Genomic DNA, 12809 nt, shown 5'->3' with positions numbered 1-12809 from the left:
TTCAGGTCTGGGGAACGGGCGGTCCAGTCCATAGCATCAATGCCTTCCTCTTGCAGGAACTGCTGACACACTCCAGCCACATGAGGTCTAGCATTGTCTTGCATTAGGAGGAACCCAGGGCCAACCGCACCAGCATATGGTCTCACAAGGTGTCTGAGGATCTCATCTCGGTACCTAATGGCAGTCAGGCTACCTCTGGCGAGCACATGGAGGGCTGTGCGGCCCCCCAAAGAAATGCCACCCCACACCATGACTGACCCACCGCCAAACCGGTCATGCTGGAGGATGTTGCAGGCAGCAGAACGTTCTCCACGGCGTCTCCAGACTGTCACGTCTGTCACATGTGCTCAGTGTGAACCTGCTTTCATCTGTGAAGAGCACAGGGCGCCAGTGGCGAATTTGCCAATCTTGGTGTTCTCTGGCAAATGCCAAACGTCCTGCACGGTGTTGGGCTGTAAGCACAACCCCCACCTGTGGACGTTGGGCCCTCATACCACCCTCATGGATTCTGTTTCTGACCATTTGAGCAGACACATGCACATTTGTGGCCTGCTGGAGGTCATTTTGCAGGGCTCTGGCAGTGCTCCTCCTTGCACAAAGGCGGAGGTAGCAGTCCTGCTGCTGGGTTGTTTCCCTCCTACGGCCTCCTCCACGTCTCCTGATGTATTGGCCTGTCTCCTGGTAGCGCCTCCATGCTCTGGACACTACGCTGACAGACACAGCAAACCTTCTTGCCACAGCTCGCATTGATGTGCCATCCTGGATGAGCTGCACTACCTGAGCCACTTGTGTGGGTTGTAGACTCCGTCTCATGCTACCACTAGAGTGAAAGCACCGCCAGCATTCAAAAGTGACCAAAACATTAGCCAGGAAGCATAGGAACTGAGAAGTGGTCTGTGGTTACCACCTGCAGAACCACTCCTTTATTGGGGGTGTCTTGCTAATTGCCTATAATTTCCACCTGTTGTCTATTCCATTTGCACAACAGCATGTGCAATTTATTGTCAATCAGTGTTACTTCCTAAGTGGACAGTTTGATTTCACAGAAGTGTGATTGACTTGGAGTTACATTGTGTTGTTTAAGTGTTCCCTTTATTTTTTTGAGCAGTATATATACAGTGTTGTAATGATGTGCAAATAGTTAAAGTACAAAAGGGAAAATAAATAAACATAAATATGGGTTGTATTTACAATGGTGTTTGTTCTTCACTGGTTGCCCTTTTCTTGTGGCAACAGGTCACACATCTTGCTGCTGTGATGGCACACTGGTATTGCAACCAATAAATATGGGAATTTATCAAAATCGGGTTTGTTTTCGAATTCTTTGCGGATCTGTGTAATCTGGGGGAAATATGTGTCTCTAATATGGTCATACATTTGGCAGGAGGTTAGGAAGTGCAGCTCTGTTTCCACCTCATTTTGTGGGCATTGTGCACATAGCCTGTCTTCTCTTAGAGCCACGTCTGCCTACTCAATAGCAAGGCTATGCTCACTGAGTCTGTACATATTCAAAGCTTTCCTTAAGTTTGGGTCAGTCAGAGTGGTCAGGTATTCTGCCACTGTGTACTCTCTGTTTAGGGCCAAATAGCATTCTAGTTTGCTCAGTTTTTTTGTTAATTCTTTCCAATGTGTCAAGTAATTATCTTTTCATTTTCTCATGATTTGGTTGGGTCTAATTGTGTTGCTGTCCTGGGGCTCTGTGGGGTGTGTTTGTGTTTGTGAACCGAGCCCCAGGACCAGCTTGCTTAGGGGGCTCTTCTCCAGGTTCATCTCTCTGCAGTTGATGGCTTTGTTATGGAAGGTTTGGGAATCACTTCCTTTTAGGTTGTTGTAGAATTTTACGGCTCTTGTCTGGATTTTGATAATTAGCGGGTATCGGCCTAATTCTGCTCTGCATGCATTATTTGGTGTTCCTCGTTGTGCACAGAGGATATTTTTGCAGAATTCTGCATGCAGAGTCTCATTTTGGTGATTGTCCCATGTTGTGAATTCTTGGTTGGTGAGCGGACCCCAGATCTCACAACCATAAAGGGCAATGGGTTCTATAACTGAGTCAAGTATGTTTAGCCAGATCCTAAATGGTATGTCGAATTTTATGTTCCTTTTGATAGCATAGAATGCCCTTCTTGCCTTGTCTCTCAGATCATTCACAGCTTTGTAGATGTTACCTGTGGCGCTGATGTTTAGGCCAAGGTATGTATAGTGTGCTCTATGGCAACGGTGTCTAGATGGAATTTGTATTTGTGGTCCTGGCGACTGGACCTTTTGTTGGAACAACATTACTTTGCTCTTACTGAGATTTACTGTCAGGGCCCATGTCTGACAGAATCTGTGCAGAAGATCTAGGTGCTGCTGTAGGCCCTCCAGCGAACAGTAGACATCAGATTCTAGTAGGGTGAGACCGGGTGCTGCAGACTGTTCTAGTGCCCTCGCCAATTTGTTGATATACAGTTGAAGTCGGAAATTTACATACACTTCGGTTGGAGTCATTAAAACTCCTTTTTCAACCACTCCACAAATGTATTGTTAATATTAACAAACTATAGTTTTGTCAAGTCGGTTAGGACATTTACTTTGTGCATGACACAAGTAATTTTTCCAACAATTATTCACAGACAGATTATTTCACTTATAATTCACTGTATCACAATTCCAGTGGGTCAGAAGTTTACATACACTAAGTTGACTTTGCCTTTAAACAGCTTGGAAAAATTCCAGAAAATGATGTCATGGCTTTAGAAGCTTCTGATAGGCTAATTGACATCATTTGAGTCAATTGGAGGTGTACCTGTAGATGTATTTCAAGGCCTACCTTCAAACTCAGTGCCTCTTTGCTTGACATCATGGGAAAATCAAAAGAAATCAGCCAAGACCACATAAAAAAAATTGTAGACCTCCACAAGTCTGGTTCATCCTTGGGAGCAATTTCCAAATGCCTGAAGGTACATAATGACCATCGTTATGTTTGGAACACCATCCCAACCGAGAAGCATGGGGGTGGCAGCATCATGTTGTGGGGGTGCTTTGCTACAGAAGGGACTGGTGCACTTCACAAAATAGATGGCAACATGAGGAAGGAAAATGATGTGGATATTTTTAGGCTACATCTTCCTGACATCAGTCAGGAAGTTAAAGCTTGGTCGCAAATGGGTCTTCCAAATGGACAATGACCCCAAGCATACTTCCAAAGTTGTGGCAAAATGGCTTAAGGACAACAAAGTCAAGGTATTGGAGTGGCCATCACAAAGCCCTGACCTCAATTCTATAGAAAATGTGTGGGCAGAACTGAAAAAGCGTGTGCGTGCAAGGAGGCCTACAAACCTGACTCAGTTACACCAGCTCTGTCAGGAGGAATGGGCCAAAATTCACTCAACTTATTGTGGGAAGCTTGTGGAAGGCTACCCAAAACATTTGACCGAAGTTAAACAATTTAAAGGCAATGCTACCAAATACTAATTGAGTGTATGTAAACTTCTGACCAACTGGGAATGTGATGAAATAAATAAAAGCTGAAATAAATCATTCTCTCTACTATTATTCTGACATTTCACATTTTTAAAATAGTGGTGATCCTAACTGACCTAAAACAGGGAATTTCTATTAGGATTAAATGTCAGGAATTGTGAAAAACTGAGTTTAAATGTATTTGGCTAAAATGCTTCCAACTTCAACTGTATATGTTGAAGAGGGTGGGGCTTAAGCTGCATCCATGTCTCACCCCACGGCCCTGTGGGAAGAAATGTGTGTGTTTTTTACCTATTTTAACCGCATACTTGTTGTTTGTGTACATGGATTTTATAATGTCGTATGTTTTCCCCCCAACACCACTTTCCTTCAATTTGTATAGTGGGAAAGACTGAAAAGGTCAGCATTGGAGGAGTACAAAACCGGGGTCACCGCCGCCAGTGATGAATCAGATGGCAACAGAGAAGGAGATTCTTATGGGACTTGACAAAGATGACATCATTGACAATATGGCGGAGAGCAGTGAGTTACTGTGGTTTACTACTGGTTTACTAGTGGTAACTACTTCCTCGTTACTCTGAAGTAGCTATGCTATGACTCTTCCTTAACAGGCTGACAAGGGTGAAAGAACATTTGCTGTGAGTTAAAGCTTTTGTACAGAGGCATGTTTTTTGGACATTCGTATTATACTTGCAGTTATGTAGCCAATGTTCAATTTCATGTTTATTGTTGTGCTGTTTGCTTTATGGACACCAGTGAGTGAACATTGTAATGTACATTTTTTTGTAGAGGAGTGCTTTTTCAACTTTTGTATTATACTCACTTATATTGTTGTAGCTTATGTTCAAGTTCAGTGAATGTGTGTGTGACGTTTTCTGATACTTTTGATATGCTTGATGCTTGAATATAAAGATAATCATTTGAACATTTGAGCTAACTCTGAGTATCTCATTCTCTTTTTAAAAAGTGTAGGCTAATTGTTTTGTGTGTCTAGCCTTGTATATTTGTGTGTGCTATGATTGGTGTATTCCTAGTAAGTTTGAGGGTGCACCCATACCATACCTTGAAAACTCAGTGTTCAGATAGGCTACTTGTTGGTCAGTCCCAAATGTTTGTATTTTGGAATGTGGATAACTTTCTTCCCAGATGAGCATAGTGGCCAAATGTATAACTAGTTTGGTACCCGTTACATCAACAAATAGGGTTAGCCTACAAAATTAGCGTTCTGGTGGTTTGCGTGAGCAGGGTGGCCTGGGATGGAGTCAAATTCCCGGTCTGAATTATTGTTTCAGTCCGCCCCTGTTCTTACTCCAGCTGCTGTGTTTGGATGTGTGTTAAAACGGTCTTTCCAAAGTTGAACTAGGGTAACTGCTCAGCACTCAACTGCTCGTCTTTTAGCGTAGACTTTGTAAGATGGTGCAGACAGGTAGATAGATAATGGTGGATCAGCTTGGGACAGGACAGGATATCTGGACCATTACCTTGCCTGGAAGAGCCCTAAACTGCCTTGTTACACACACACACACACACACACACACACACACACACACACACACACACACACACACACACACACACACACACACACACACACACACACACACACACACACACACACACACACACACACACACACACAGACACACACACACCAGTGCTAAGACAGTCATGGCCACAGCAACTCCAATCTGAGGCCAAATCACGACAGGAGCCATCCCACAGACTTGACGAGATGTGACGTCCGTCTCTATTTGTAATGAAATGATATTGTCCTTGTTCAGGACACGCCATGTTTCTGAGCCAGGGACAAAAGGTTAGTGCTTTGGCATCTCAGGGGCTGTACACACACACACCTTCATACACATACAGGGACATTTGCAAACATACAAATGCACACACATTTGTTTTACTATCCTTGTGGCGACCAAACAACTGATTCCCATTCAAATCCTATTTTCCCTAACCCCTAAACTTAACCCTAACCCTAACCCTCAACTTAACCTTAACCCTAACGTTAACCCCAAAACCCTAACCCTAAAACTGAACCTAACCCTAACTCCTAACCTCTAACCCGAATTGTAAACCTAACCCTAAACCTATCCCCTACGCCTTTTCCTTGTGGGGACCAGCTAAATGTCCCCACTTGTCTAAATGTTAATTGTTTTACTATCCTTGTGAGGACACACACACACACCATTCATTTGGATTCATCACATCATTGATATCGTCTGTAAGCCTTCAGGGGTGTCGGTGTGTATGTGAAGCTCAGATCCGTTAAGGTCTGCTAATATTGTGACAGAATGTCCCGACTTCCGCCGAAGTTGGTGCCTCTCCTTGTTCGGCGGCGTTCGGCGGTCATCGTCACCGGCTTTCTAGCTGCCACCGATCCATGTTTCTTTTTCCATTTGTTATGTCTTGATTGTTCACACCTGGTTCCCATTTCATTATGATTACTTCCCTATTTAAACCCTCTGATATTCATGATGTTTTGTGTGTTATTGTTTTACTGTTGGTCGTGTTCGTTGTATGTATTTCGTTAGAGTTTTATCCCTGCGTGGATTTTGTATATGAATTTTTTCCTAGAGTAAAGACATATGTTTTACTCAGTTCGGTGTCCTGCGATTGACTCTATTTCTCATCTCCTATACACGAACACTGACACAGAAGGTTATGACAGAGACAGTAGCTTTTTAAGGCCACCGGCTTAAAGACAGAGTGGATGAGTTCAAAGACAGAGTGAGCTAACAGCTCTACACCTGGGAAAAAAGAGCAGCTTTTATGCTAACAGGCCACTCTCTTTCTCTCTATCTACCTCTTCCTCCTATTCTCTCTCTCCCTCCATACCTCTTTAAAAGGTAATTTCTGCTGTTGTGGTTATAGTTTCCAAATCTCTTACTCCCTCACAGAGGGGGTTTGTTCCCTGACTAAAAGGTCTCTCTCCATCTTCCTTTTTTCCTCTTGATCTCTTTCTCCCTTTCAAACCCTCTCTCTTCCTCCTATTCTCTCTCTCCCTGCATCCCTCTTTAAAATGTAATTTCTGCTGTTGTGGTTATCGTTTCCAAATCTCTTACACAGAGGGGGTTTGTTCCGTGACTAAAACGTCTCTCTCCATCTCTCTTTCTCCCTCTGTCCCAAGCCTCTTTCTCTCTGTCCTGCTCTCTCTTTCTCCCTCTGTCCCCAGCCTCTTTCTCTCTGTCCTGCCCTCTCTTTCTCCCTCTGTCCCAAGCCTCTTTCTCTCTGTCCTGCCCTCTCTTTCTCCCTCTGTCCCCAGCCTCTTTCTCTTTGTCCTGCTCTCTCTTTCTCCCTCTGTCCCCAGCCTCTTTCTCTCTGTCCTGCCCTCTCTTTCTCCCTCTGTCCCCAGCCTCTTTCTCTCTGTCCTGCCCTCTCATTCTCCCTCTGTCCCCAGCCTCTTTCTCTCTGTCCTGCCCTCTCTTTCTCCCTCTGTCCCCAGCCTCTTTCTCTCTGTCCTGCCCTCTCTTTCTCCCTCTGTCCCCAGCCTCTTTCTCTCTGTCCTGCTTTCTCAATTCTCCCTCTGTCCCCAGCCTCTTTCTCTCTGTCCTGCTCTCTCATTCTCCCTCTGTCCCCAGCCTCTTTCTCTTTGTCCTGCTCTCTCATTCTCTCTCTCTCTCTCATTCTCTCTCTCTCTCTCTCTCTCTCTCTCTCTCTCTCTCTCTCTCTCTCTCTCTCTCTCTCTCTCTCTCTCTCTCTCTCTCTCTCTCTCTCTCTCTCTCTCTAATTAATTTATTAATTGCTTGGCTCTAGTCACCCAGTTGTTTAAATAACTGACCTCAATGGATTCTAAAAGTTCTTAACAAAAGGACACTGTTTATTAACTCAGTTTTTCTTTCTGTTTCTGTCCCTGAACACAGTGTGCTTTAATATTTGGCAGAGCTGGCATAACCTCTGTCTAAAATAATACTGCGACACACCACATAACTTCAGTATGTGTGTGTGTGTGTGTGTGTGTGTGTGTGTGTGTGTGTGTGTGTGTGTGTGTGTGTGTGTGTGTGTGTGTGTGTGTGTGTGTGTGTGTGTGTGTGTGTGTGTGTGTGTGTGTGTGTGTGTGTGTGTGTGTGTGTGTGTTCTCTGACATGCTGTTTTCTGTTTTACTGCCTCATTAACCTGTGCGTTGTTATTTCAGCCAAGGAGGGATATCACCTCTCTGAGAGCAGTTTAACTCCTGATCTCAGTATCTGTGCACCAGTCTCCTATCTGTCATCATGTAGCCTACTATATTTAGTATAGCCTGGTCCCACTGGTCCCAGACCTGTTTGTGCTGTTTTCTCAACTCCTTGTCACAACACAAAAATGACCATATTATAGGAGTTGACAAGACAGCACAAACAGGTCTGGGACCAGGCTAACTATGTAATACTGTACTCATAACAAAACATACAGGCTAATAGTCCTTGAACAGACAGAGAGATGCTTTAAGGCACACGTAGACATATGAGTTATAATAATATTGAACATAAGTAACTGTGCAAAAGTTGTAGCTAGCAAGTATGTACAAGGCCGGTGTTCTGCCTCGCAGTAGGAGAAGGTAACTAAGTCACGCACACACACACAAGCACATGCACACCCACTCCGATCCTAACCAAGTCACCGTGCAGTAGTGGTTCATCATGCCAGCTGGCATCTGCCTCACACAAACCCAGAGAACCTGACTACAGTAACAACCAGTGAACTGTCATGACGCACACACACACACACACACACTCTCTCTCACAAAACACACACACTCTCACACAACACACACTCACACACAGAGTGAGTTTGGCCTCCATGCTGCAGACATCACAGAACAGATCTGGTCTGTTGGAAGTCAGAATATTAGGAATATTCTTTCTGATTCTCAACATTTGTTTGGAATATTTATCACTCATGACATTCCATGTGCAGGAGCAGGCAACCACCAGGCTGAGAAGGACTTTGAAGAAGGGAGAGAGAGAGGGAGTGAGGAGAGAGGTTGAGTGAAAAGGGGTTATTTGAGAGAGAGAGAGAGAAAATGCTGGAAACTATTAGACGTCTCAGTCAGTGATTGTTTTGACCACATTTGATTCACTGTCCTTGAGTCTGGTCTTGGAACATCTCTCCTAAATCCCCATTCCCCTTTCACAGCCTTCTGGGCTGCCCCATGTTTGTTGTCTTTGGCTATGGTTTGTCTAACCTTACTGATATTGACAGGACAGTTGTTGTGTCTGGGTTAGAAGCTAACACTAACCCCAGCGGACCTAGGAATGCCGAATAACAACAATATGTATTGGCATCGCTAACTCAATTGTACCCTCAAGCAGCCAAGTAGGGCTAGTTTAGTAGGGCTGGTTTAGGCACATTTAGTTGTATGAACAACAGTTCACGCCACAATGGGTCAATTTGTCTTTCAAATGTACAAGTTGTGGTAAGTAACCCACTATGCCAAATCAGATAGTGATCATACCTGTCAGTGGGTTTAGTGAACATCAGAGGAGCTGATTGGCTTGCAGAAGGCCTAGTGATCATCAGAGGAGCTGATTGGTCAATGCCAGCTGGGACACACACTGCTGCAGACAGAGAAACAATTTACAGGAAATCTCTCTCTCTCTCTCTCTCTCTCTCTCTCTCTCTCTCTCTCTCTCTCTCTCTCTCTCTCTCTCTCTCTCTCTCTCTCTCTCTCTCTCTCTCTCTCTCTCTGAACAATCTTCAGAATGTTCTTAAATGTGAGGAATTGGTGCCTTTAGAGAAATGCAGAAGGTTGATTGAGGACCTTATTACTGAAGAATGTATGTATGACCCTGTTTTTCTTTCTGATTGCATTGTGTGTGTGTGTGTGTGTATTTCTCTGTATTTTCTGTCATTTATGTAATTCAGGGCTCATCTGTAAAAGAGCCCTTAGTCTCAGTATGACTCCCTGGTCAACAGTAGTGTATTATATATGGAATAGGGCTCTGGTCAACAGTAGTGTATTATATATGGAATAGGGCTCTGGTCAACAGTAGTGCACTATATAGGGAATAGGGCTCTGGTCAACAGTAGTGTATTATATATGGAATAGGGCTCTGGTCAACAGTAGTGCACTATATAAGGAATAGGGCTCTGGTCAACAGTAGTGTATTATATATGGAATAGGGCTCTGGTCAACAGTAGTGCACTATATATGGTATAGGCCTCGTCAACAGTAGTGCATTATATAAGGAATAGGGCTCTGGTCAACAGTAGTGCACTATATAGGGAATAGGGCTCTGGTCAACAGTAGTGTATTATATATGGAATAGGGCTCTGGTCAACAGTAGTGCACTATATAGGGAATAGGGCTCTGGTCAACAGTAGTGTATTATATATGGAATAGGGCTCTGGTCAACAGTAGTGTATTATATATGGAATAGGGCTCTGGTCAACAGTAGTGTATTATATAAGGAATAGGGCTCTGGTCAACAGTAGTGTATTATATAAGGAATAGGGCTCTGGTCAACAGTAGTGCACTATATAGGGAATAGGGCTCTGGTCAACAGTAGTGCATTATATAAGGAATAGGGATTTGGTCAACAGTAGTGCATTATATATGGAATAGGGCTCTGGTCAACAGTAGTGCACTATATAAGGAATAGGGCTCTGGTCAACAGTAGTGCATTATATAGGGAATAGGGCTCTGGTCAACAGTAGTGCATTATATAAGGAATAGGGCTCTGGTCAACAGTAGTGCACTATATAGGGAATAGGGCTCTGGTCAACAGTAGTGCATTATATAGGGAATAGGGCTCTGGTCAACAGTAGTGCATTATATATGGAATAGGGCTTTGGTCAACAGTAGTGCATTATATATGGAATAGGGCTCTGGTCAACAGTAGTGCACTATATAGGGAATAGGGCTCTGGTCAACAGTAGTGCATTATATAGGGAATAGGGCTCTGGTCAACAGTAGTGCATTATATAGGGAATAGGGCTCTGGTCAACAGTAGTTCACTATATAGGGAATAGGGCTCTGGTCAACAGTAGTGCACTATATAGGGAATAGGGTGCCATTTGGGACACAGCCCATATTTTTCCACCTTGTTGCCAGAGTTGCCAAGATGGCCTGCTGGTTGAATGTGCCTGTTCATTCATCTTTGTGACAGAGTGGAGGGTCGGCAGAGTTAAGTAATGTTTTCACGGTCAATGGCTCAGATCATAAAGGAATACTTCCAGTAACCATGACATAACATACAAATGAAAAGAAACATACGGATGGGCACACACACACACAAGTCTATGAAACACACAGTCATACACACACACACACAAGCACGCACAAACAAACACACACACACTCACACAAACACCTTGTAACCAAACATGACATTTTATTGTCTACACACATGCCCTCACACATCACACCACACGCACACACACACACACACACACACACACACACACACACACACACACACAAACACACACACACAGACACACACACACAGACACACACACAGACACACACACACACACACACACACACACACACACACACACACACACACACACACACACACACACACACACACACACACACACAAACATAACGATTTTCTACGTCCATAGAGAGCAGGGCAGAGAGAGGGTCAGTGACTCCATTATACCACTGTTAGGGGTAGGAGGGAGGGCTTTTTGAGTGGCGTAGCGATCTAAGGCACTGTATCTTAGTGCTAGAGGCGTCACTACAGACCCCTGGTTCGATTCCAGCCTGTTTCACAACCAGCTGTAATTGGGCGTCACATAGGGCTGCGCACAATTGGCCCAGCGTCGTCTGGGTTTGGCCGGGGTAGGCCGTCATTGTAAATAAGAATTTGTTCTTAACTGACTTGCCTAATTCAATAAATGTTAAATAAAATAAAATAAAATAAAAGGGAGGTAAAGGGGAAGAGGGAGAGAGACAAGAGGAGGAAATCGTGGCAGTGATGGGAATAGTGACCAGGGGCATCATTCATAACTGTTGAATATATTTCACAATCAATACCTGAGTGGGCACGTCAAAAAATATATAGTGGATGTCACATATACACTTTTGCAATTACAAATCAGACCCGTCTTGAAACTGTGAGCACATGAACAAGCTTCACGAACCCACCCCGTTAAAGTCTGTGATAAACCATATGGTGACTCAATTAACCTCAGTTAGCCAACCTAGGCCTTTGTGAAATGCAAGACATGGCACTAAAGACTATCTTTAAGCATGGCATCCGCAAAAAAAACAAAAAGACCAATTGCACTGAATGCCAGATTGAAACTGTTTTTAATAAGATTGATGCCATATCTGTCCCCATTTGTGGCTGCATTTGGCTGATGGGGTGGAGGACGGTGGTTGTCCTCATGAGGATCTTCACACCTCAAGTCCTCTGGGAGGATGGGAATCCCATTGTGCACAGCCATGTTGTGCAACACACAGCTAGTTATTATCATTCTACACACCTTCTCAGGCTTGTACAGTCTCCCACCGCTGGTATCAAGGCACAGCCATCTCCCTTCTGTTGCACCTATTGAGCGCTCTACAAGGGAGAGGGTGCCACAGTGGAACATGTGCGTCCGGGTGGTTACTGAGCAGGGTGAGCAGCCAGGGTCCCAATCTCCTGGGAGGAGATGTAGATGATGTAGGGGAAATAATAGTGACTATTTCATAATCAGGTCTGCAAACTATAGGCATATAGTCTATAAACTAAAGCTGACAGGCTGACAGGCAGGTAGTCTAGTGGGGGCGACCGGTAGCCTAGTGGTTAGAGCGTTGGGCCAGTTGCTGGATCGAATCGAAGGTTACTGGATCGAATCCCTGAGCTGACAAGGTAAAAATCCGTCGTTCTGCCCCTGAGCAAGGCAGTTAACCCACTGTTCCCCGGACGCCGAAGACATGGATGTCGATTATGGCAGCCCCCCGCACCTCTCTGCACCAGATCAATTATTGTAGCCCCCCGCAATGCATTCAGCTGTACAACTGACTAGGTATCCCCCTTTCCCAACATGCTACATATAGGCCCAAGGCTGACAAGCTACTGGCTGCATATAGGCCTCAGGCTGATAGGCTACATACTGGCCTAAGTCTAACAGGCTACATATAGGCCTAAGTCTGACAGGCTACATATAGGCCTAAATCTGACAGGCTACATATAGGCCTAAGGCTGACAGGCTACATATAGGCCTAAGGCTGACAGGCTACATATAAGCCTAAGTCTGACAAGCTACAGGCTACATATAGGCCTAAGTGACATACTACAGGCTACATATAGGCCTAAGTCTGACAGGCTACATATAGGCCTAAGGCTGACAGGCTACATATAGGCCTAAGTCTGACAGGCTACATATAGGCCTAAGCCTGACAGGCTACATATAGGCCTAAG

This window comes from Salmo salar, chromosome ssa18, assembly GCF_905237065.1.
Source record: "Salmo salar chromosome ssa18, Ssal_v3.1, whole genome shotgun sequence".
Classification (NCBI taxonomy): Eukaryota; Metazoa; Chordata; class Actinopteri; order Salmoniformes; family Salmonidae; genus Salmo; species Salmo salar.
Note: the sequence above shows the minus strand (reverse complement) of the source record.